This window comes from Thalassophryne amazonica, chromosome 16 (genome assembly GCF_902500255.1).
Source record: "Thalassophryne amazonica chromosome 16, fThaAma1.1, whole genome shotgun sequence".
NCBI lineage: Eukaryota > Metazoa > Chordata > Actinopteri > Batrachoidiformes > Batrachoididae > Thalassophryne > Thalassophryne amazonica.
This window is the reverse complement of record NC_047118.1, coordinates 4310062-4334699: the sequence shown is the minus strand read 5'-3', so window position 1 is coordinate 4334699 and position 24638 is coordinate 4310062. Positions and strand designations below refer to the sequence as shown.

General features: G+C 45.5%; 1 protein-coding gene across 1 annotated transcript in view; it reads left to right on the top strand.

The window, feature by feature from the left end:
• The window catches only part of LOC117528491 (neurexophilin-1), a 122382-nt gene that overhangs the window by 51341 nt on the left and 46403 nt on the right, over positions 1–24638 (top strand). The gene's annotated exons all lie outside the window — the stretch shown is intronic.

The window sequence follows — 24638 nt, the reverse complement described above, 5'->3', positions numbered from 1 at the left end:
TGATCAAATCAGAGTAGTAAGTCTGCTTTGTAGCCAAAAATGCATGCTTATAGTCTAAGATAGCATCACGCCACGCAAGGTGAAATACTTCTAATTTTGAACAACGCCATTTCTGTTCTAGACCTCTTGCTTTATGCTTGAGGTCACATAGATAATCATTGAACCAAGGTGACTGTGATTTGGGGGAGAGCAGTTTTGACACAGGGGGTGCAATCATGTCGAGTGTAGTTTTGAGCACTGAGTTTAAACTATCCACAAGTCTGTCTACTGACTGGGTATTTTGACAAATGTGAAGCTAAGACATCAGGCAGTCTAGCTTCGAGTTCAGTCTTAGTTGAGGAGTTGATGCATCGCCGTAATGATATATAAGGTTGTTGTTCCACTAAACACGGCAGCGAAACTGTAAACTTAATGAGTGATCAGAGACCACTGATGTAAGAGGCATGATATCAATATTGGTGACAGCAACACCACGTGCGAGAACCAGATCCAGGGTATTTCCGCTAATGTGCGTCGAATCCTGAATGCATTGCCGAAATCATAATGCATCCACAATTTCCATAAATGATTTGCAGAGGGGATCAGAAGGCTTATTTATATGAATGTTAAAGTCACCAATGATCAGAATGTTATCTACACTAGTTGACAAGATAGAGATGAACGCACCAAATTCATCTAAGAATTCAGAATATGGGCCAGGAGGCCTATATACAGTGACAAAGTAATACCACTGATTTTATTCTTCTGACCTTAGCAATGTGTAATATCCTGAGCAGAGCGGAGAATCAGATGCTCAAACGAGTGATATTTGTAACCCCCAACAGCTAATAAGCTAAACCTAGATTTATAAATAAGAGCAACACGCCCACCTTGCTTTGCATTATGAGGGATGTGACTAAATGTGACAGGTCTGAAGGGCGGAATAGGCTGGACGCAAATTCAGGACTCTGACAACAAGCTCTGTAAGACACAGCAGTTACTGAAACAGTAAATGAGGTTCGGTACACGACAGGCAGTCCAACAAGAGTGATACAAACAGAAACATCAGGCAGTAGGCGTTGGTCGAGGATACAGGCAGGTAGTCGTAACACACATGAAGCAGGCAGGACAAGAACACAATACAGAGCTGGAGAGTAGGCACAAGGCGCAACAATCTGGCAAAGAAATGAGGCAAACAAGGAGCTTATGTACACCCAGGTGATGAGGTACAGATTGAGAGCAGGTGTGTGTGGAACGCCCCAGAAAGGAGTGGCCAGGGAGAAGGACACACCCACAACCAGAAAACACAGACAGACAACAGAGAAAGTGCCAGACAGATCCAGACAGGAAACCCCCCCCAGCAAGAGACAAAACAATATAAGCAAACCAAAACCAGCAAACAAGACCCAAAGCCTGACAGTACCCCCCCCTCAAGGGCCGACCCCAGACGGCCCAGGAGCCGCAGGATGAGCCGCATGAAAGGCACGAATAAGACCGGGGTCCAACACAAAATGGGAGGGAACCCAGGACCGCTCCTCGGGACCGTAACCCTCCCAGTCTACCAAATACTGGAGACCACGACCCTGGCGGCGCGAAGCAAGCAACCGGCGAACCGTAAAAACCAGACCCCCGGTCACCCACCAGGCAGGAGGCGGGGGAAAGGCTGGAGGGCACAGGAGACTGGACCGATAAGGCTTAACCTGGCTAACATGAAACATGGGGTGGATGCGCATGGAAGCAGGTAACCGAAGACGAACCGAAACAGGATTGATGACTTTAGTTATGGGGAAGGGACCAACGAACCTGGGCTCTAATTTACAAGGAACCCCACGGAGTGGGAGGTGACGCATCAACAACCACACCTTCTGACCAGCAGCATAGGCCGGAGCGTCCGTCCGCCTGCAATCGGCAGCCGCTTTATAAAGAGCCGAAGAACGGACGAGTGCCTGCCGAGCCCGCTCCCAGGTCCATCGGCACGAATGATAAAACTGAGGGCAGATGGAACCGGAGATTGCAGATCAGCGGGGGTAAACAAAGAAGGTTGATGACTGAAAACCACGTGAAAAGGCGAATACCCAGAAGAATCTGATGGTAAACTGTTATGTGCTAATTCAATCCATGGACAATTGTAAGGACCAGGTGGATGGATGTTGTGAGCACAAAATACGCAAACCTTTCTCCAATTCCTGATTACACCGTTCTGACCTGACCGTTTGCCTGCGGATGGTACCCGGAAGTGAGACTGGAGGTGGCCCTAGGAGACCGCAGAATTCCCTCCAAAATCCCGAGATGAACTGTGGAACCTCGGTTGGAGACTATGTCCTGTGGAAACCCATGGAGACGAAAAAACATGTTGGAGCATTAGTTCTGCTAACTCCTTGGCAGAAGGCAATTTCGGCAAAGGCACAAAATGACACATTTTGGAAAACCTATCAACAACAGTGAGAATTACTGTGTGTCCCCTTGAAGTGGGTAGTCAGTAACAAAGTCCAGGGAGATATGAGTCCAGGGCTGTCTAGGAACTGACAGAGGCAGTAATGACCCAGAAGGAGGACGAGTGGAGGACTTGTGCATGGCACAAGCCTGACAGGCATTAACAAAGTCATTAACATCCCTACTCATACAAGGCCACCAGAAACCGCTGTTGGAGAATAAACATAGTCCTTTTAATACCTGGATGGCAGGAAAATCGGACTGCTATGGCCCCACTCGATAACTGCTCCCCTAAGAGGAACCGGAACAAACAATCGATCGGCAGGACATTTAGGTAGGTATGGTTCATTCTCAAGTGAGGCCTTTATGTATGATTCAATGTCCCAAGTGATCGCAGAAACAAAGCATGTGGATGGCAAAAATATACCGGGATCTGTTGGAGCATTGGGGTCATCAAACTGTCTGGACAAGGCGTCTGGTTTACCATTCTTTGACCCGAGCCGGTAAGTGATCACAAAAAATATTGCCAGCGAGCCTGGCGAGCGTTTAGTCGCTTTGCGGAACGTAAATAGCCAAATTCTTATGATCATGTAGACTAAGAATGGTATCTGTGCCCCCTCAAGCCAGTGTCGCCACTCCTCCAAGGCCACCTTGACCGCCAAGCAGCTCCCGATCGCCGATGCAATAATTACGTTCTGCGCGGCAGACAACTTACGGAGGAAAAGAAAGGCACACGGATGTAATCGTTTGTCTGTGGGACACATCTGAGACAGAATTGCTCCCAGGCCTACATCGGTATGCATCAACCTCAACAACGAACTGCCGTGCAGGGTCAGGAAGGAGTAGCACTGGGGCGGTAGTGAACCGTTGCTTTAGGATCTTAAAGGCCTCGTCACATTCCGGTGTCCACTTGAACACACGTAGTGATGACATTCCATTATGAAGGGCGCAGCGACCGAACTGAAATTTCGGATGAACTTGCGGTAGAAATTTGCAAATCCCAAAAACCTCTGAACTTCTTTACGGCAACTGGGCACCGCCCAATCACGTACTGCAGCCACATTTTCAGGATCCATCTGAATCTTGCCCTCCGAATAACAAAACCCAGAAAGGATACAGTAGGATTATGGAATTCACATTTCTCCACTTTGACATACAAGCCGTTCCTTAAAAAGGGTTTGTAACACGGTCCGTACATGCCGGGGTGGCGTTTCTAGGTCAGGGGAAGAAAATCCAGTATATCATCCAGATATACGAACACGAACGTATCAAGAACTCCCGTAGTATATCGTTAACTAGGTTCTGGAAGACAGCCGGCGCGTTAGTAAGCCCAAATGGCATCACCAAATACTCATAGTGACCGGAGGGGTGTTAACGCCAGTCTTCCATTCGTCCCCCTCTCTAATCCTGACCAAATGATAAGCACTACGGAGATCTAATTTGGTGAATACTTTAGCCCCCTCCAGTGATTCAAAAGCGGACGACATCAAAGGTAAGGGATAACGGTCCTGTTATGTTGTTTAAACCCTCGATAATCTATGCAAGGCCGAAGCGTCTTATCCTTTTCTCCACGAAGAAAAAATCCTGCCCCTGCAGGGGACGATGAGGGCCGTATTAATCCTGCGTCCAACCATTCCTGTATGTATGCCTGCATGGCGGTATGTTCAGGGGTGGACAGCGAGTATAATTTCCCTCGGGGAGGACTGGCCCCAGGCAAAGTAAATGGCGCAATCGTATATACGATGAGGTGGGAGTGATTTAGCGTTAGATTTACTAAACACTGTTTGCTAAGGTCATGATAACAAGGCGGGACCCTGACCAGGTCCGTCTGAATGAGGTAGGCATTAGCTTATGGCTGATTAAACATTTTCCGGGGCAACGAAGGCCCCCATCCAGTTATCGTACCCTTAGCCCAATCGAAATTGGGACTGTGCCGTTGCAGCCAGGGATGCCCCAGAATGATGGAATGAGTCATTTATCCAGCACTAAAAAACCTGATTGTTTCCACATGGTTCTCATTGATAATTTAGTCAGACGGACTGAGTGCGATGAGTGATTCTCCCAAGCTCATGTCCGTCCACCGCCCTGACTGCCAGAGGTCGTGAGATGGAAAACAATTTAAGGTGCAAGGGGATCTTGGCGAGGGAGAGTAATATTTAAATTGGCATCAGACCCAGATTGGCATCAGACCCAGAATCTACGAGGGCATGCACCATTTCTGAAGTTGTGATCAGATTGCAATTGAGCAGGAATATAATTCCGCGAATTAGAAGAAAAAAATAGAGCTGTGACTCACCCGTACTAAGGCCTGAGGTCTTGCAGAAGCACCCCTGACTGGACAACAAGCATTCAAATGACCTGATTTACCGTAATAGAAACGTCCCTCATTACGTCTCCGCTGTCGTTCCTCCTGCGACAGATGCATGCGGCCGTGCTGCGTCGGCTTCGTTAGTCCCAGGCCGTTTGACGTTGGAGTGAAGAGCCGTGGTGGGATTCGGGTGCGAGGCGAAGGCGCGCTGGGGCAGGACAATGGTGGCTCGCGGTGAGATTGTTCCGCCAAATGCCGGTCGATCCGGATTGCCAGTGTGATCAACTCGGTCCAACTCCTCGGGTAATTCGGGCGGCGATCATCTTATCCCGAATCTCGGCGGACAGTCCCTGGAAGAAACACATCCTGAAGTGTAGCTGGATTCCACTCGCTCTTGGTGGCCAGGATGCGGAAGTCCACAGTGTAATCCGCCATTCGGCGAGTGCCCTGCTTGAGCCTCAGTAGGGAGCGCGCCGCCTCGCGTCCCGGCAGTGTGTGCTGGAATATCTGCTCGATGCGCCGCGGTGAAAGCTTGAAGGGAGGAGCAAGATGGCGACTGACGGCTCCACTCCGCAGTAGCCCACGCCGCAGCCCGGCCCGACAAAATGGGAGATCAAGTATGCTATCTTCGTCCGATTGGACGGGAACATACAGGGCATCAGTTCAGAATGCAACTCACATTGCATGATAAAGGGCATGACGTCACCAGTTTCCCCGGAGAATCGTTCAGGGCGGGAAAGATGAGTACAGATGGCTGCTTCCGGTGCAATGGTCGTCATGGTGGCGGGCGGATGTGGCACCGGGGAGCAGGTGTTGCTTCTTGATGGGTCCGGGCTGGCCTGAATAGGAAGTTTTGACAGGAGCTGTTCCAACTGGGAGCTCACGGACGTCATGAAAGCATCCTGTCACTGAGCTAACTCACCAAGACCGGTGCTAAGAGTGGTGAGCTGATCCTCTTGCTGGGCAAGCTGCTTAATGTGGTGACGTACCGCAAGCTGGAAAGTCATAGAGTCCGCTGCATCCATTGTTGGCCAGATTGTTCTGACAGGTCTGAAGGGCGGAATAGGCTGGACGCAAATTCAGGACTCTGACAACAAGCTCTGTAAGACACAGCAGTTTACAGTAAACGAGGTTCGGTACACGGAAAGGCAGTCCAACAAGAGTGATACAAACAGAAACATCAGGCAGTAGGCGTGGTCGAGGATATAGGCAGGTAGTCGTAACACACGTGAAGCAGGCAGGACAAGAACACAATACAGAGCTGGAGAGTAGGCACAAGGCGCAACAATCTGGTGAAGAAATGAGGCAAACAAAGGAGCTTATGTACACCCAGGTGATGAGGTACAGATTGAGAGCAGGTGTGTGTGGAACGCCCCAGAAAGAAGGAGTGGCCAGGGAGAAGGACACACCCACAACCAGAAAACACAGACAGACAACAGAGGAAAGCGACAGACAGATCCAGACAGGAAAACCCCCAGCAAGAGACAAAACAATATAAGCAACCAAACCAGCAAACAGGACCCAAAGCCTGACAAAATGTATATGCTGGTGGGCAGGCCTCATTTAAGGGGAGGACAGCTGTAGGTTTAAGCCAGGTTTCACATAGCCCAATCATATCTAAGTGATGATCAATAATTAGATCATTGATCAACAATGATTTTGAGGACAGTGATCTTATGTTAATGAGACCCAGTCTAAGGACCTCAGTGGGGTTGACAGTTGAACTGTTTGGGTTTACGGGTGGTTCCAGAGTAGCATATATAAGTTGCCTAGAAGTAGGTTTAGGTTTAAGACATTCCACACGCATTGTAGGTAGCAGACACAAATCTTTGCTATTTCAACATCATCCATATAGTAACAGGTATTCGGTTTGGAAAGCATATCGCTCTGATTTTTATGGACACCACTACAGAAGCAGGCCACAGTCTCAACTTGTTGAAATTTCCTCCCTGGCAAATAAACTGCACTATCACCATAGTGGATTTCTGCACTAAATTCCCCGTTAAGCTAATGGATTCCACACCCACATTTGTCATAAGCCTTGCAGGGTCTCTATTCACCTGCTCAGTGGCCTGCTGTAGATTCCTATTGTTACCCTCCCTGTAGAGCTCTATCTATGTTCACAGACAAGATGGGGGCGCATTCCCCAGTAGGGTGGAGGCCGTCCGGCATCAGCAAGCCATGGCAGCCCCAGAACGAAGGCCAGTTATCAATAAAGCTAAAGACTTGCTGTCTACAAAACTGCGCCAGCCACCTATTTAACAATGTCAGCCCTGCTAAACGCCTCATCAGTACCCCCTGCATCCAAATGAGCTGGTTCTTCAGGAATATAACCACCGGCTGTCCTGAATATTCATTTTCCTGTCAGCCAGACACAGAACACGTCTCAAAGGTTTTGACAGCTGTGCCAATCACAGCAGAGCATGATGAAAATATTAATCACGCTACCTTTCCATGAAAGAAAACAGCTACCACAGCCTCACCCATGAATCTGCAGCAACACAAATCGCATCTGAAGACAGATTGTTTGTTGTTTTGGCCCTGCCTTTTCGGGTGCAGCATGCATCTGTCAGCAGGCTGCTTGTCATTACGTTGGATATCTGTAAGTCAATCAGCTGATTAAATTTTGGAGACGTTCTGTGACTGACGGTACCCAGTATTGTGAAGAACACATGTTTTGGAGTCAGCAGATCTCAGCCGCACTGAAGTTCAGCTTACATCATCTGAGCCTCATGTAGAGTGCATGTTGGAAATGGCAGCTGCTCCGATATTTGAACACATTTACATTTTAATGAAGGAATCAGCTATAAAAAGAATAAAAAAATCAAGTCTTGTTGTAACTTGAGAAACATTGTCTGTTCTTTCCTCTAACCCACTGCAGACCTTTGGTGCATTCCCACCTAACTTGGAATGTGGATGATGGGTGACCCTGGAATTGCCCTTGAAGGGTTTGCTTTGGCAAAGGTCATTAATGGAGGTCAAAGGTCAAAATTTTGTTTGTCTGTCTATTTGCTTTCCTACTCCTTTCTGGTCCTTGGCCACCAAATGTGATATATGGATGAGGACCAACTTCAGAACTGCCCTCAGGGGTTTTCTTTGGCAGATGTCATGGTCTTTGGGGTCCAATAGACAACACTTTTCGTAGACAACACTCTACGGAAACGGCTCTTTTGAAAGTGTCCAGCGACATTATGATGTCTGCTGATGCTGGGAAATCCACCGTGTTGGTTCTTTTGGATTTGTCCTCTGGCTTTGATACTGTTGACCACCAGGTCCTGCTGAATAGACTGAGGGATCATGTCGGACTGTCGGGGTCAGTTCTTTGGGGTTTTTTTTCATATCTGTCTGGGCGCAGCTTTAGCGTTTTTGCTAACCAGATAAGGTCAGAATCTGCGGACCTATTATGTGGAGTCCCTCAGGGTTCTGTATTGGGCCCCATTTTGTTTTTATTGTACTTGATCCTTTTAGGTAGGATCATTCAAAGATTTACTGATGTCTCTTACCAGTTATTTGCGGATGACATCCAGCTTTACTGCTCCTTTAAGCCATCTGAGATTAAGAGGCTTGATTCCCTCCTCCATTGTTTGGCAGAAATTAAACAATGGCTAACGAATAACTTTCTTCAGCTTAACACAGACAAAACAGAGACATTGGTTATTGCCCCTGATGCCCATATTCCAGGTATTCAGCAGTCTGCTAAATCATGTCTTCGAAACCTGGGTGTCATTTTTGACAGACATGTCGTTGGTACAGCATTGTAAACAGTTGACGAGGAATTGCTTCTTTCAATTAAGAAACATCTCTAAGCTCAGGAAAATGATGTCTGGAAATGATTTAGAGCTTATTATTCATGCTTTTGTGTCCACACGTTTAGACTATTGTAACAGTTTGTTTTCATGTCTAAACAAGAATGAGTTGCGTCGACTGCAGTTGGTACAGAACTCTGCAGCAGATTCTGACCAAGCTAACAGAAGGACTCATATTTCCCCAATTTTAAAGGAGCTTCATTGGCTACCAGTGTCCTTCAGGATCAATTTTAAAATTTTGGTTATAACTTTTAGAGCTCTACATGGCCAGGCGCCTCCCTGTATCTGTGACCTTATCCAGCCTTATGCCCCTGCTAGGGCTTTGAGGTCTGTGGACCAAAATCTGTTGATGGTTCCTCGCACCCATTTTGCAACCAGAGGAGAGCGATCCTTCCAGGCTGTTGCTCCCAGGCTTTGGAATGGTCTCCCACTCTCTCTGCGCTCACTGGACTCTGTCAATACTTTAAAAGCCAACTTAAGACTTTCTTTTTTACTCAAGCGCTTGCTTAGCTTTTAGGCTGCTCTGTCATCCTGTGTTTGTTTTATGTTTTTATGTCTCGGCCATTGTCTGATGTTTTGTGTGGTGTACTCTGCTTTTCAATCAATCAACTTTTTTTTTATATAGCGCCAAATCACAACAAACAGTTGCCCCAAGGCGCTTTATATTGTAAGGCAAGGCCATACAACAATCATGAAAAACCCCAACGGTCAAAACGACCCCCTGTGAGCAAGCACTTGGCAACAGTGGGAAGGAAAAACTCCCTCTTAACAGGAAGAAACCTCCAGCAGAACAGGCTCAGGGAGGGGCAGTCTTCTGCTGAGACTGGTTGGGGCTGAGGGAAAGAACCAGGAAAAAGACATGCTGTGGAGGGGGGCAGAGATCGATCACTAATGATTAAATGCGGAGTGATGCATACAGAGCAAAAAGAGAAAGAAACAGTGCATCATGGGAACCCCCCCACAGTCTACGTCTAAAGCAGCATAACCAAGGGATAGTCCAGGGTCACCCGATCCAGCCCTAACTATAAGCCTTAGCGAAAAGGAAAGTTTTAAGCCTAATCTTAAAGTAGAGAGGGTATCTGTCTCCCTGATCTGAATTGGGAGCTGGTTCCACAGGAGAGGAGCCTGAAAGCTGAAGGCTCTGCCTCCCATTCTACTCTTACAAACCCTAGGAACTACAAGTAAGCCTGCAGTCTGAGAGCGAAGCGCTCTATTAGGGTGATATGGTACTACGAGGTCCCTGAGATAAGATGGGACCTGATTATTCAAAACCTTATAAGTAAGAAGAAGAATTTTAAATTCTATTCTAGAATTAACAGGAAGCCAATGAAGAGAGGCCAACACGGGTGAGATATGCTCTCTCCTGCTAGTCCCCGTCAGTACTCTAGCTGCAGCATTTTGAATTAACTGAAGCTTTTTAGGGAACTTTTAGGACAACCTGATAATAAAGAATTACAATAGTCCAGCCTAGAGGAAATAAATGCATGAATTAGTTTTTCAGCATCACTCTGAGACAAGACCTTTCTGATTTTAGAGATATTGCGTAAATGCAAAAAGGCAGTCCTACATATTTGTTTAATATGCGCTTTGAATGACATATCCTGATCAAAAATGACTCCAAGATTTCTCACAGTATTACTAGAGGTCAGGGAAATGCCATCCAGAGTAAAGATCTGGTTAGACACCATGCTTCTAAGATTTGTGGGGCCAAGTACAATAACTTCAGTTTTATCTGAGTTTAAAAGCAGGAAATTAGAGGTCATCCATGTCTTTATGTCTGTAAGACAATCCTGCAGTTTGCTAATTGGTGTGTGTCCTCTGGCTTCATGGATAGATAAAGCTGGGTATCATCTGCGTAACAATGAAAATTTAAGCAATACCGTCTAATAATACTGCCTAAGGGAAGCATGTATAAAGTGAATAAAATTGGTCCTAGCACAGAACCTTGTGGAACTCCATAATTAACTTTAGTCTGTGAAGAAGATTCCCCATTTACATGAACAAACTGTAATCTATTAGACAAATATGATTCAAACCACCGCAGCGCAGTGCCTTTAATACCTATGACATGCTCTAATCTCTGTAATAAATTTTATGGTCAACAGTATCAAAAGCAGCACTGAGGTCCAACAGAACAAGCACAGAGATAAGTCCACTGTCCGAAGCCATAAGAAGATCATTTGTAACCTTCACTAATGCTGTTTCTGTACTATGATGAATTCTAAAACCTGACTGAACCTCTTCAAATAGACCATTCCTCTGCAGGTGTTCAGTTAGCTGTTTTACAACTACCCTCTCAAGAATCTTTGAGAGAAAAGGAAGGTTGGAGATTGGCCTATAATTAGCTAAAATAGCTGGGTCAAGAGATGGCTTTTTAAGTAATGGTTTAATTACTGCCACCTTAAAAGCCTGTGGTACATAGCCAACTAATAAAGATAGACTGATCATATTTAAGATCGAAGCATTAATTAATGGTAGGGCTTCCTTGAGCAGCCTGGTAGGAATGGGGTCTAATAGACATGTTGAGGGTTTGGAGGAAGTAAGTAATGAAAATAACTCAGACAGAACAATCGGAGCGAAACAGTCTAACCAAATACCGGCATCACTGAAAGCAGCCAAAGATAACGATACATCTTTGGGATGGTTATGAGTAATTTTTTCTCTAATAGTCAAATTTGTTAGCAAAGAAAGTCATGAAGTCATTACTAGTTAAAGTTAATGGAATACTCAGCTCAATAGAGCTCTGACTCTTTGTCAGCCTGGCTACAGTGCTGAAAAGAAACCTGGGGTTGTTCTTATTTTCTTCAATTAGTGATGAGTAGAAAGATGTCCTAGCTTTACGGAGGGCTTTTTTATAGAGCAACAAACTCTTTTTCCAGGCTAAGTGAAGATCTTCTAAATTAGTGAGACGCCATTTCCTCTCCAACTTACGGGTTATCTGCTTTAAGCTACGAGTTTGTGAGTTATACCATGGAGTCAGACACTTCTGATTAAAGCTCTCTTTTTCAGAGGAGCTACAGCATCCAAGTTGTCTTCAATGAGGATGTAAAACTATTGACGAGATACTCTAACTCCCTTACAGAGTTTAGGTAGCTACTCTGCTCTGTGTTGGTATATGACAATAGAGAACATAAAGAAGGAATCATATCCTTAAACCTAGTTACAGCGCTTTCTGAAAGACTTCTAGTGTAATGAAACTTATTCCCCACTGCTGGGTAGTCCATCAGGGTAAATGTAAATGTTATTAAAAAAATGATCAGACAGAAGGGAGTTTTCAGGAATACTGTTAAGTCTTCTATTTCCATACCATAAGTCAAAACAAGATCTAAGATATGATTAAAGTGGTGGGTGGACTCATTTACTTTTTGAGCAAAGCCAATAGAGTCTAATAATAGATTAAATGCAGTGTTGAGGCTGTCATTCTCAGCATCTGTGTGGATGTTAAAATCGCCCACTATAAGTATCTTATCTGAGCTAAGCACTAAGTCAGACAGAAGGTCTGAAAATTCACAGAGAAACTCACAGTAACGACCAGGTGGACGATAGATAATAACAAATAAAACTGGTTTTTGGGACTTCCAATTTGGATGGAAAAGACTAAGAGACAGCTTTCAAATGAATTAAAGCTCTGTCTAGGTTTTTGATTAATTAATAGCTGGAATGGAAGATTGCTGCTAATCCTCCGCCCCGGCCCGTACTACGAGCATTCTGACAGTTAGTGTGACTCGGGGGTGTTGACTCATTTAAACTAACATATTCATCCTGCTGTAACCAGGTTTCTGTTAGGCAGAATAAATCAATACGTTGATCAATTATTATATCATTTACCAACAGGGACTTAGAAGAGAGAGACCTAATGTTTAATAGACCACATTTAACTGTTTTAGTCTGTGGTGCAGTTGAAGGTGCTATATTATTTTTTCTTTTTGAATTTTTTTGCTTAAATAGATTTTTGCTGGTTATTGGTGGTCTGGAAGCAGGCACCGTCTCTACGGGGATGGGGTAATGAGGGATGGCAGGGGGAGAGAAGCTGCAGAGAGGTGTGTAAGACCACAGCTCTGCCTCCTGGTCCCAACGCTAGACAGTCACAGTTTGGAGGATCCAAGAAAATTGGCCAGATTTCTAGAAATGAGAGCTGCTCCATCTAAAGTGGGATGGATGCCGTCTCTCCTAACAAGACCAGGTTTTCCCCAGAAGCTTTGCCAATTATCAATGAAGCCCACCTCATTTTTTGGACACCACTCAGACAGCCAGCAATTCAAGGAGAACATGCGGCTAAACATGTCACTCCCGGTCTGATTGGGGAGGGCCCAGAGAAAACAACAGAGTCCGACATTGTTTTTGCAAAGTTACACACCGATTTAATGTTAACTTTAGTGACCTCCGATTGGCGTAACCGAGTGTCATTACTGCCGACGTGAATTACAATCTTACCAATTTACGCTTAGCCTTAGCCAGCAATTTCAAATTTCCTTCAATGTCGCCTGCTCTGGCCCCCGGAAGACAATTGACAATGGTTGCTGGTGTCGCTAACTTCACATTTCTCAAAACAGAGTCGCCAATAACCTTTTATGTTGTGAAGTACCTTGTGGCTCTTGTCTGTGAAAGGTGCTATATAAATAAAATTTACTTACTTACTTACAATATCAAAAACTTTATTTTCACTCAGTTGTCCACCAAATGTGTCACCCATGTGTACATGGGTTTGGAGTGTTAAGAAGAGAACTCTTCCCCTGTGAGAACTATGGTCTGGTTAGGGGTAGTAGTGGGGTTAGCCTCGGGCACAGTTCACTGTTGGTGAGTTCACAGTGGGGCAAACGTCTCCTGTATCATCTGGAGATACCCAGGTGAGATCAAATTCACTAAAAGTCAATCACTGTTGTCAAGCTCAATAAGGCCAAAGGTCCCATTTTAAGTTTTTCACTTCAATTTCCACCAAACCTAGCACCATGAGAGCTTTGTTTGGCAGAACTGGAATAAGGAGTGACACCTGCTTAAGGTAAAAGTAGGTGTATTTTTTCATCTAAAATCTAGGCTTGAAAGACTCTTTTGTGGACCCCAATCCCCTGCAGACAGCTTTACCATAAAATATCTTCATCCATCTATCCATTTTTTGACACCCACTTACTCCAATCAAGGATCACTGGATGGCTGAAGCCTATTCTAGCCAATATAGGGCGAGAAGCACTGTACACCCTGGACAGGATGCCAGTTTACTGCAGGGCCACAGACAAACTCATTCCCACCTACGGTCATTGTAAAGTCACCAATGTATGAACCTGCATGTTTGTTTCTGGAAGATGGAGACAGTCGGTACACCCAGGTGGAACGCACACACATACTGGGAGAACATGCAAACTTTGAGTTTGAAGTGATTCCAGGACCTTCTTGCTGTGAGGCAACAGTGCTAACCACTTACCCACCATGCCGCCCTACAAAATGCCATATTGCTTGTATTTCCTAATGATCTGTGTAAATTAAGTCCAAGACATATTATGTGACTTGAAGATATCCATGTATCCATCTCATGACTTGTTAAAAGAAAATGGCTGTAGCACTTATGATTCCTATTGAAAATATTCCTGATGTTTACTTTGTCTGATTACTTATTGGCTCCAAATGTGGAGAGATGTTTTGAAACACAAGGTTCGGTCAGATCGGCACACAGAAATGATCACACAGACTGCATTTTGCTAGAATAAAAAGGCGTATATTTATTCCCCACAAAAGCAGTTACATCAAACACAAGTGGTTGCAGCGCATTTTTCTCTCTTACCGTGACGCCTTTAAGGTGGAGAGCCAACACCTTCAGCAGAGTGCGCCTGTCAACCGGCTGGGCGTTCGTACGTTAACCCGCAGCAGACTCTGTTGAAGCATGGTTCTACTCCCTCTTTTCTAGTGTGTCCGCGAAGGGAGGGTGAGTGGCCAACTCAACCTCCCTGGCGCACATAATTTCTTTAATCAACAGGCATCTGAAAGTTATTTTCTCTATTACAAAGACATAATAAAAGCAGTTCTTCACTCCCAGTTCAGAATGATCCCAGCATGCTTCACTCCCAGTCGTTAGTGGCTAACAAAGTCGTGCTATCAGTGTAATAATAACAAGTACATCCAGCTCTTCGCTCCCAGTTCAGACTGACCCCAGAGTGCTAAAACAAAATTAAATTCTCAGGGTTACGTTAAGACAGGTGCAAAACAGCACAATAACATTTATTATACATTCCACTCTTGTGTTTTGCACCAGTCAATTTATGTAACCACCAACAGATTCAGGTAAGGCTGGGCTCCAGCCTATTCCAACGATTATGTCCTGCCATAGCATTTCCCACATTTCTTCTAGTGATTCACAAACAACATTTTGAGTAATATAGTCGTGATTATACCTGTCCCAAACAATATACTCATATACAAAAACCCGATGTTGTGGGGTCTAATGTAACATTATATTGGTTTACTCCAAAAGGATCATGAATTAACAGTGTCAATTTCATCGCATTCGTTGAAATATTACCCATTCCACCTCTCGCCTTAAACGTATAACATAGATACATGTAAAAGTGTTTACAAAAAGTCATCACACATATTGCTATAATTAATAGTATCAAAGGTGGCACTAAGGTACTCCTGGCAGTGACAGACATCCCTGAAAAGATATCCCACCAATGATGTGCTGATGCTTGCTGTACTAATTTTGCCACATGTTTTACCCGGTCACTAGCTATCAATGTAGACACCATGAGACTGGAGATGTTGGACGTATGTGACTCTATTAATTGCTGAATTTCCGTAGATTGTTCCAATGCGCATTTGAAATGCTCCAGGGAAAGACTTCATGGGGAATGCAATACATCCCATTGTACCGAAGTCAGCCGACTTGATACAGAATAATTAGTCAAACGATACGTCCGGTCTCCCCAATGCCATAGTGCACATTGTTCAGGCAGCCAGTAAACGGAACCGAAGGTACTTGTGAATTATTTTTCATTGTTGCAACACACAGAGCATGTGGGCCGATCTGCCACAACATTTCTCTTGGTGTTTCCCTAGTCCAGTCACAAAGTACAACCTCTGAGTCGGTTAGACATGGATTGGCATATCCCGTTTGCAGCACACAGGCCATACCTTTATCTGTTTTGTCACACATTTTGGTATCAAAAGTCGTATTAGTTTTTGGTTCTAACCACTCTCCATCCATATGCAAGAACCAATAACCATTAGCCGTTATCACAGGTAACACTTGATATTTACAAACAACCTTTGGTTGTGTCACATTGTACTGGGTCCAATACCCAGTACATACTGTTTCATTACATTGTGTATATTCTGGATGTAGCTTTAACCATAAGGTGTTGCTAATGTTCCAAATCCTTCTCCAATCATGATAGTTCCCTGTAGTAACTATTCGCTGAAATCTTTCCCTTTGAGCCTCTGCATGAATGGTTTGTAATGTACATGCTGTCCAATTTCCCATATGCGAAATATTTTTAAATGCATCATAAGTTTCATTCCATAATTTCAATTGCCATTGAAAACTTTTTTGCCATAAATTAGCATTTTGTAATTGCCCCACTAATGCTGTAGGCAACCACTCTCCAACCTGATGGATTACTTGGGACGAGTAGTTCCCAGTGTTTGATAACATTGTTCTAGTTACTTCATTGTCCACAGTATTTGATACTCCTAGGACAGTTCCTGTTCCTCCTAATAAAGTGTCATACCACGCTCTTCGGCGTCTTCTGCAAGTCGGAATATTTGGAAAGGTAATTTGCCAATATACCTTTGTTTCTACTGTGGCCTGTGCCAAATGAGTACAAGTATCAATTAAAGGGGCAACCTGTTTATGTGTCGGACGCAGCTCGGAGAACCGACCAGCGTTTGAAGGACCCAGTATGAAAATAAGCAGAGCACGGTACAAGGCTAACTGAATTAATACAATAACAGTGATAATATAACAACAAAAGGGTGCGCCTGGCGTGGTGGCGCTCCCAGCAGCGCTAACGGTCCGGAGCCAGAAGTTGTTTCGGACCCAAGGACCCCGCCGACCACCCCCAGGTGGCCGCAACAACCGAGTCTGTGAAAGAAGGAACCATTATGTGAGTCCACACTCTACACACAGAGAGAACACTTAAAGGTGTACAAACAGCAAACACTTCCTGGCTTGATTGCTGATCAGCTTCCCAACCTGCAGGCATGGAACATCCAGTTCACAAAACTCCACCGCAGTGAAAGCTGATACATGACTACATACAGCTCAATACAATAAGTGTGAGGACACCACATTTACTGACTGTATAACTGTTAGTCACAAATCTAACGTACCTCAGGAAGTGTGCTGACGAGCGTGAGACCTCACCCCTCCTCTTTCACAGACTGTGCATCAAACCTGGAAGTTCTCAGCATCCTCTGCTGATGAGATGGCTCCCAAGACGACGATCTCACCCGTCTGGTCACAAGGTCGAGTCTCTGGCAAATACACACTGTGCACTCCAGTCTTAAATGCCAACATGTTCCATCCATCCAGATGCACCACAGCTGTGAGTCCTGACGAGTCGCAGGTGATCAGGGTGAGGTCCTGACAGCCTCAGCAACACAGCCACTCAGTCCCAAACGCACGCCACCTGGGAGGAAAACCAAAAACAGAAACAAACCGGCAGCCAGGCCCCCCAGCCATATAACAGTACCCCACCCTCACGGGAAGCCTCCCGGCGACCACACACACCTGGCCCAGGAGAAACACCCCCCTCCAGGGACATGGCTGGAAACGCGTCTGCGTTCATCCTCCAACAGACTGGTTTGAACTGGCTGCATCTTTGCCCTTGTTTCTGACAGTCTCTTAGCACCGGTGTGGCCAGGAGTTCTTACACCTGTGCGGTCAGCCTTTATCCAAACATGTGTAATTAGTCATAAAACAAAACACAAACAACCAAAACACCCCCCCCCTCCCCAGGGGACCGTCCACCATCAAACCCCAGGGAAGGGGAGAAAAGAAAAAACAACCCAAACTTGAGCTTACAAATAAAAATACTAAAACACCCCCCCCCCCCCTCCCCAGAGGACCGTTCCATCAAACCCAGGGAAGGGGAGAAAAGAAAAACCCAAACTTGAGTTTACAAACAAAAATACTAAAATACCCCCCCTCCTCCCCCCCAAACGACATGTAGGGACCAACACCCCCCAGAGGGCCTCCCGCCAGCTCCAGGAGTAATACCACGACCGAGGTCCTCTGGATCCAACGTCATCCACGGGACTACCAGCGCCTCCCAGAGGACCACTCGTCAACCCCAGGAGACGCCTCCCCTCATGACCAATGGACCCAGCCCCGGCCGTCCATGGCTAGATGGGCCTACAGCCCTTTCCCCCCCCAGAGGACACCACAGTCAACCCTGAGGGCGGAAACAGGGGGGGGAAACAAAAAGATACCCCAAAACCCCCCCCTCCCCTCCCGGGTGCAGAGGCTACCTGGGAACGCCCAGCACAACCCAACTGCACCCCTCCAGCAATGCCGACACCACGGCACACCCGGCTGGAGTCAGAGGAGAAGAGATGGCATAACAAAAACAAAGAGAAAAAACAACCAAGTACCAACCCCATCACCCCCCCAGGGGACCGTTCCATCTAAACCCTGGGATGTGAAACACAAAGAAATAAAAGAAAAAACAACAGACCAACACACAGTTGTTTGGGTCCCTTTTTTTGTTTTTTTTTTGTTCTTTTTCAGACAGGCTGCAGGGGTCACAACCCCAGACAAATAGTGGACAACAAAAAATAAAATCCCACACAAAACCAACTCAAAAACACCCACACAAAATGAACTAACCCAAAACAAATCAGTGAGTTATACCGTCAAGCTCAACAAATGGAACACACCTGTCCTACTCAAGAGCTTGACGGTAACGTGATTCAGTCACCACCACAAGGGGGAGCCAGAGTGCAAAAAATGAAAAAAAACCCTTTGGCGACAGAAAAAAACAAACGAGCTGCTCTTATGTGGCGCAGCTGAGTGCAACACACAACCAAAATGTGCTCAACTAAATAACGCCGGAGCTGATACAACAGACGCAGTAGTTACCTTTGTCCGGGGAAACGGGGCTACGATGTAACACAGGAAGCCCAGCGACCCGTGCTAACAGAGCTCCGCCGTGCGCGTGAACCCATTACAAAACTCACTCTTGCAGCTCTCCCGTTTAAACCCTCTTATCCGGGTCGGAGTGTGACGCAAAGCCGTCGCCAGTCACACTCCACCCACGACCCACGGATAAGGCACAACACAGGAACACGGCTGCAAGAGAGCACAAATCAGTATCCATAATGGGTTCTCAAACACGCACCTTCCGGGCGGAGAGCCCCGCAACTGATCCGGATACCACTGAACGTCTGCTGCCGCCTTCCTCCGCGCGTTACCGTCTCTGCTACCGCTGGGTCCGTGATGTTTGGCCAGAGACTACTGTTATGTGTCGGACGCAGCTCGGAGAACCTACCAGCGTTTGAAGGACCCGTAGTAAATAATCAGAGCACGGTACAAAGGCTAACTGAATTTAATACATAACAGTGATAATATAACAACAAAAGGTGCGGCCTGCGTGGTGCGCTCCCAGCGCGCTAACGTCCGGAGCCAGAAGTTTGTTTCGGACCAAGGACCCCAGCCCGCAGACACCCCCCCCAGGTGGCCGCAACAACCTAGTCTGTGAAAGAAGGAACCATTAGTGTGAGTCCACACTCTACACACCAGAGAGAAACTTAAAGGTGTACAAACAGCAAACACTTCCTGGCTTGATTACTGATCAGCTTCCCACCTGCAGGCATGGAACATCCAGTTCACAAAACTCCACCGCAGTGAAAGCTGATACATGACTAACATACAGCTCAATACAATAAGGTGTGAGGGACACCACATTTACTGACTGTATAACTGTTAGTCACAAAATCTAACGTACCTCAGGAAGTGTGCTGACGAGAGTGAGACCTCACCCCCCTCCTCTTTCACAGACTGTGCATCAAACCCTGGAAGTTCTCAGCATCCGCTGCTGATGAGATGGCTCCCAGAGACGACGCTCTCACCCGTCTGGTCACAAGGTCGAGTCTCTGGCAAATACACACTGTGCACTCCAGTCTTAAATGCCACCATGTTCCAATCCATATAGATGCACCACAGCGTGAGTCCTGACGAGCCGCAGGTGATCAGGGTGAGGGTCCTGACAGCCCTCAGCAACACAGCCACTCAGTCCCAAACGCACGCCACCTGGGAGGAAAACCAAAAACAGAACCAAACCGGCAGCCAGGCCCCCCCAGCCATATAACACAACCTGGGTTTGTGTTGCCTTAGCCTCTGTTGGTAGTACCCACAGCATGTACAGGAATGATCTCCTCCCTTTATTCAGTACTATTACTGATCATTACTTTACTCCACGGTTTAATAGTCCAGGTGGTTCCATTGACATTACTACACGATTTACTTGTCATATTAAAAACACACAGGTTCCGACTAGCAGTAAGAGTGACATTACATCCCATAGTAAATACTGGTATATGGGTGTCTGGCAAAACAGTTCACACATCGCCATAGTTTGCAATTACTGGTGCAGGTGTAATCATCTTGCGTTCTGTTTGTTGGCGGAGTTCTTCCATCCTGTTTGGAACAATGGTATCTCTTCAAGTTCGTTTCCTTCCGTCATCCCCAGCAGCTGGAGACCATGGCACCACCTACAAGGAGGAGTATGACCCAGCAGCCGACACCTCCAATCCCGGGGCTTCCACTGGTTGCCATAGCGACGCCGCCTCTTGTGGTCCTCGATCGCCCGATCAGCAACTCCCACCAGGACATTGAGTCTGAGTCATAGAATAACAATGATTAGTCCTCTCTTACATAACACTTTGATATAGGCACATTTACCCATTTTCTTCACCCTGATAGAGTATACTAACAGTTGCATCATTCCCTTGAGCTATAATTTCTGCCGCCTTAGGCGGTCCGTTAGGTTGTTTCACCCAAACTTTGGCACCTGCTTGATCTGAGCAACCAAAACCTTGTGTTCCTCGTGTAGTTATTACTAGGGTTTTGGTATCTCCTGTACCAACCCCATTTCACAGGGTTTAATTATTAATTGAGCAATTTTGTCCCCTTTGTTTAATATCAGGGGTTGTTCTCCAAACAATCTACAAACCACTCCAATCTCACCTTGATAATCTGCATCTATCACTCCGGCTTGAATGGTTAAACCTTTGAGTGATAAACCACTACGTGGTAAAATGTGTCCATATGTCCCCTTTGGACACTGCAGGCCTAACCCTGTCTTACCACTTGAATTTGATCAGGTACCAATGTTACGGTTGTCAATGTTCTTAAATCCAGTCCTGCTGAGCCTGGAGTTGCTCTGACAGGTAGTCCGTTGTGGATCAATTTTCCACATTTTGATGCTTTCTGTAGTATGCTCTATCATTTCTCCTGAAATCATTCTTATCAAGGGTGTGGATCCCGACCCTAAAGGTCGATTGTTCAGCTGATCCACAGCAGTAGTCAAGTCCTGTTTCCAATGTCGCATAGTGCGATCTTTTGACAGCTTCCGTAGGGTCTCTTTAAGAAGCCCGTTCATTCGCTCTATTAACCCCGCCGCTTGCGGGTAATAGGGAATATGATAAATCCATTCAACATGATGTTCTTGGGCCCACTCTTTCACTTTATTCCCGTAAAATGAGTACCATTATCAGTTGAACCTGTACTGGCAAATCCATAATACTGCTGTATTATTCAAACACTTAAGTGTGGCCATTTGATTTGCAAATTTACATGGATGCACTACCAAGACTCCCAGAAAATGTATCTACAGCAGTGCATGCATGTCTACATGCCTTAGACATGGGCAGTGGTCCAATAAAATCTAACTGCCAAATTTGACCAGGACTTTTACCACGATTTAACTGCCCATGCAAATGTTGAGGAACACCCTCCGGTGGTGTTGACATTGTTCACACTCAGTGATTGCTGTTTTCACATCATCCAATTTTAGATCAATCCTCGATCTCTGGCCCATTTTAGGGTACCTTGAACCCCCCAATGTCCTGCTTTGACATGAGCCCATCTAGCCAATCCTGGGCTGGATTGTCTTAATTCAATCATTACTCTTACTAATTGATCTGCAGCTTTATTATATAAAGCTTCTGAGTCTTGTCCATTAGTGTGTGCATCTACATGCATCACAGTAATAGGAATTGTTTAGCCTTTTCCCAAATGTCTTCCCACAATTCTCTTCCCCAAACTTCTTTAGAATGTATTTTCCAATTAGTGGCATGCCATGTAGGCACCAGGTAAGTAGTCCTTGGGTCACTGACCATGAGTCTGTATAAATATGGAGGCCCTGTGGTCCTCCCTGCATGACCACATATGCACGGCCTTCAACTCCGCCCACTGACTGCTTTTTCCTTCTCCTAATTCTTCCAGAGACTGACCTAATTGGGGTTAAAAGCTCCTGCTTTCCATCGCCTTTTTCCTGCTTGATATTGACAGGAACCATCAGTAAACCATGCTCGACTTTTCTCATCATCTGACAAATCATCCCACCTTTTTCCTGCTTTAACAGGAAATTCCTCCAATGGTTGAACTTCAAAAGGTCCTCATCTTCTCAGGAGCATCAGCTACTTGTTCATGCATAATGAAACCCTTTTTCACCTGGTTTTACTCGTCTGACACATACCATTTCCATTTTATCACACTAGCTCCTGAGCTGTCCTATTCGGTGTGTGGTGGGATTACTCATACCCATGAGAGAATAGGTATCTGTTCTCATCATTACTCATGTCCCACGTTTGTGATTCAGTTTCAATAGAGCCCAATAGCATGCTAAAAGCTGTTTTTCAAAAGGTGTATAACGCATACCTGCGTCCGGGAGTTTTCTCGACCAGAATCCTAAAGGTTTTCGTATCCTGTTTTGTTTTTGCCATAAGCTCCAATTAGCATAATCATTTAGAGCAGACACTTGAAGTTCTACTGGTCCTGATTGCATTTTCCTAAGGACACAGCTGCTGTATGGCTTCTTTGCCATATCAAATGAAGCATTGTTGTTCCTCTCCCCATACAAACTCTTCTTTCTTTCTAGTGCATCGATATAAAGGCTCTGTCCAAATGTGGAATATGATGTCTCCAAAATCCAAATAAACCAATATATCGTTGTGCATCTGTTACTGTGAGGTACTGGAAAGTTAGCTATTTTCTCTTTAGCTTTTTTGTGATTTCCCTCTCTCCTTTATTCCAAACTATTCCTAAGAATTTCACTGTTGAGCTGGTCCCTGAATCTTTGCTGGATTAATTTCCCAGCCAAATGATTCATATGAGTCACTAATTTCGGTAGATATTCCACTACTTCTGCTTCTGTATCTCCTTGAAGCATAATGTCATCAATGTAATGTGAGATCATCATTCTCATTGGAACCTGGAACTGTTCCAAATGCTCCGCCACCACTCTATGACAAATAGTGGGACTGTGTAAATATCCTTGTGGCAATCTTGTGAATGTATTGCCGTCCTTACCACGTAAATGTAAACTGTTCCATCCTATCCTCTGGGATTGGTATGGTAAAGAATGCATTGGCCAATCTATAACAGCATACCAGTACCACTATGATGTTGCACTCGTTCAATTATACTCACAGCATCAGGTACAGCTGAAGTCAAAGCCGGTGTATGTTTATTTAGACCTCTAAAGTCTACAGTCATTCTTCATGTACCATCCGATTTACGGACTGGCCCAATGGATTATTCCATTTTGTTGTCACTGGTTTCAAAACTCCTGCCTCCAAGTAGTCTTTTATGGTTGCAGTAATTTCTGCTTGTCCTCCAGGAATACGATATTGTTTCTGATTAATCACACATGTAGCTCTGGAATGGGAAAAGGTTTCATTTTTACTTTTCCCACCAGAATCATTCTTATGTTTGCTATCCCAAATTGAAATTTAACCTGTTCTAAATGCAAAGTCATTCCAGCTAAAATATCCATGCCAATTATCCATTCATTAATTGGAGTCACTATTACAGTGTACACTTTAATTGGCATATTTCCAATTTTAAGCGGTATCGATATATTTTTTCCATACACCAATTGTCAGCATACGGAGATCTAATTTGGTGAATACTTTAGCCCCCTCCAGTGATTCAAAAGCGGACGACATCAAAGGTAAGGGATAATGGTTCTTCACAGTTATGTCGTTTAACCCTCGATAATCTATGCAAGGCCGAAGCGTCTTATCCGTTTTCTCCACAAAGAAAAATCCTGCCCCTGCAGGGGACGATGAGGGCCGTATTAATCCTGCGTCCAACGATTCCTGTATGTATGCCTGCATGGCGGTACGTTCAGGGGTGGACAGCGAGTATAATTTCCCTCGGGGAGGACTGGCCCCAGGCAAGTCAATGGCGCAATCGTACATACGATGAGGTGGGAGTGATTTAGCGTTAGATTTACTAAACACTGTTGCAAGGTCATGATAACAAGGCGGGACCCCGGCCAGGTCCGTCTGAACGAGCGTAGGCATTAGCTTATGGCTGATTAAACATTTTCCGGGGCACGAAGGCCCCCATCCAGTTATCGTACCCTTAGCCCAATCGAAATTGGGACTGTGCCGTTGCAGCCAGGGATGCCCCAGAATGATGGAGTGAGTCATTTTATCCAGCACTAAAAAACTGATTGTTTCCACATGGTTCTCATTGATAATTAGTCGGACGGACTGAGTGCGATGAGTGATTCTCCCAAGCTCATGTCCGTCCACCGCCCTGACTGCCAGAGGTCGTGAGATGGAAAACAATTTAAGGTGCAAGGACTTGGCGAGGGAGAGTAATATTAAATTGGCATCACATCCCAGAATCTACGAGGGCATGCACCATTTCTGAATTGTGATCAGATTGCAATTGAGCAGGAATATAATTCTGCGAATTAGAAGAAAAAATAGAGCTGTGACTCACCCGTACTAAGGCCTGAGGTCTTGCAGAAGCACCCCTGACTGGACAACAAGCATTCAAATGACCTGATTTACCGCAATAGAACACAGTCCCTCGTCACGTCTCCGCTGTCGTTCCTCCTGCGACAGATGCATGCGGCCGTGCTGCGTCGGCTCGTTAGTCCCAGGCC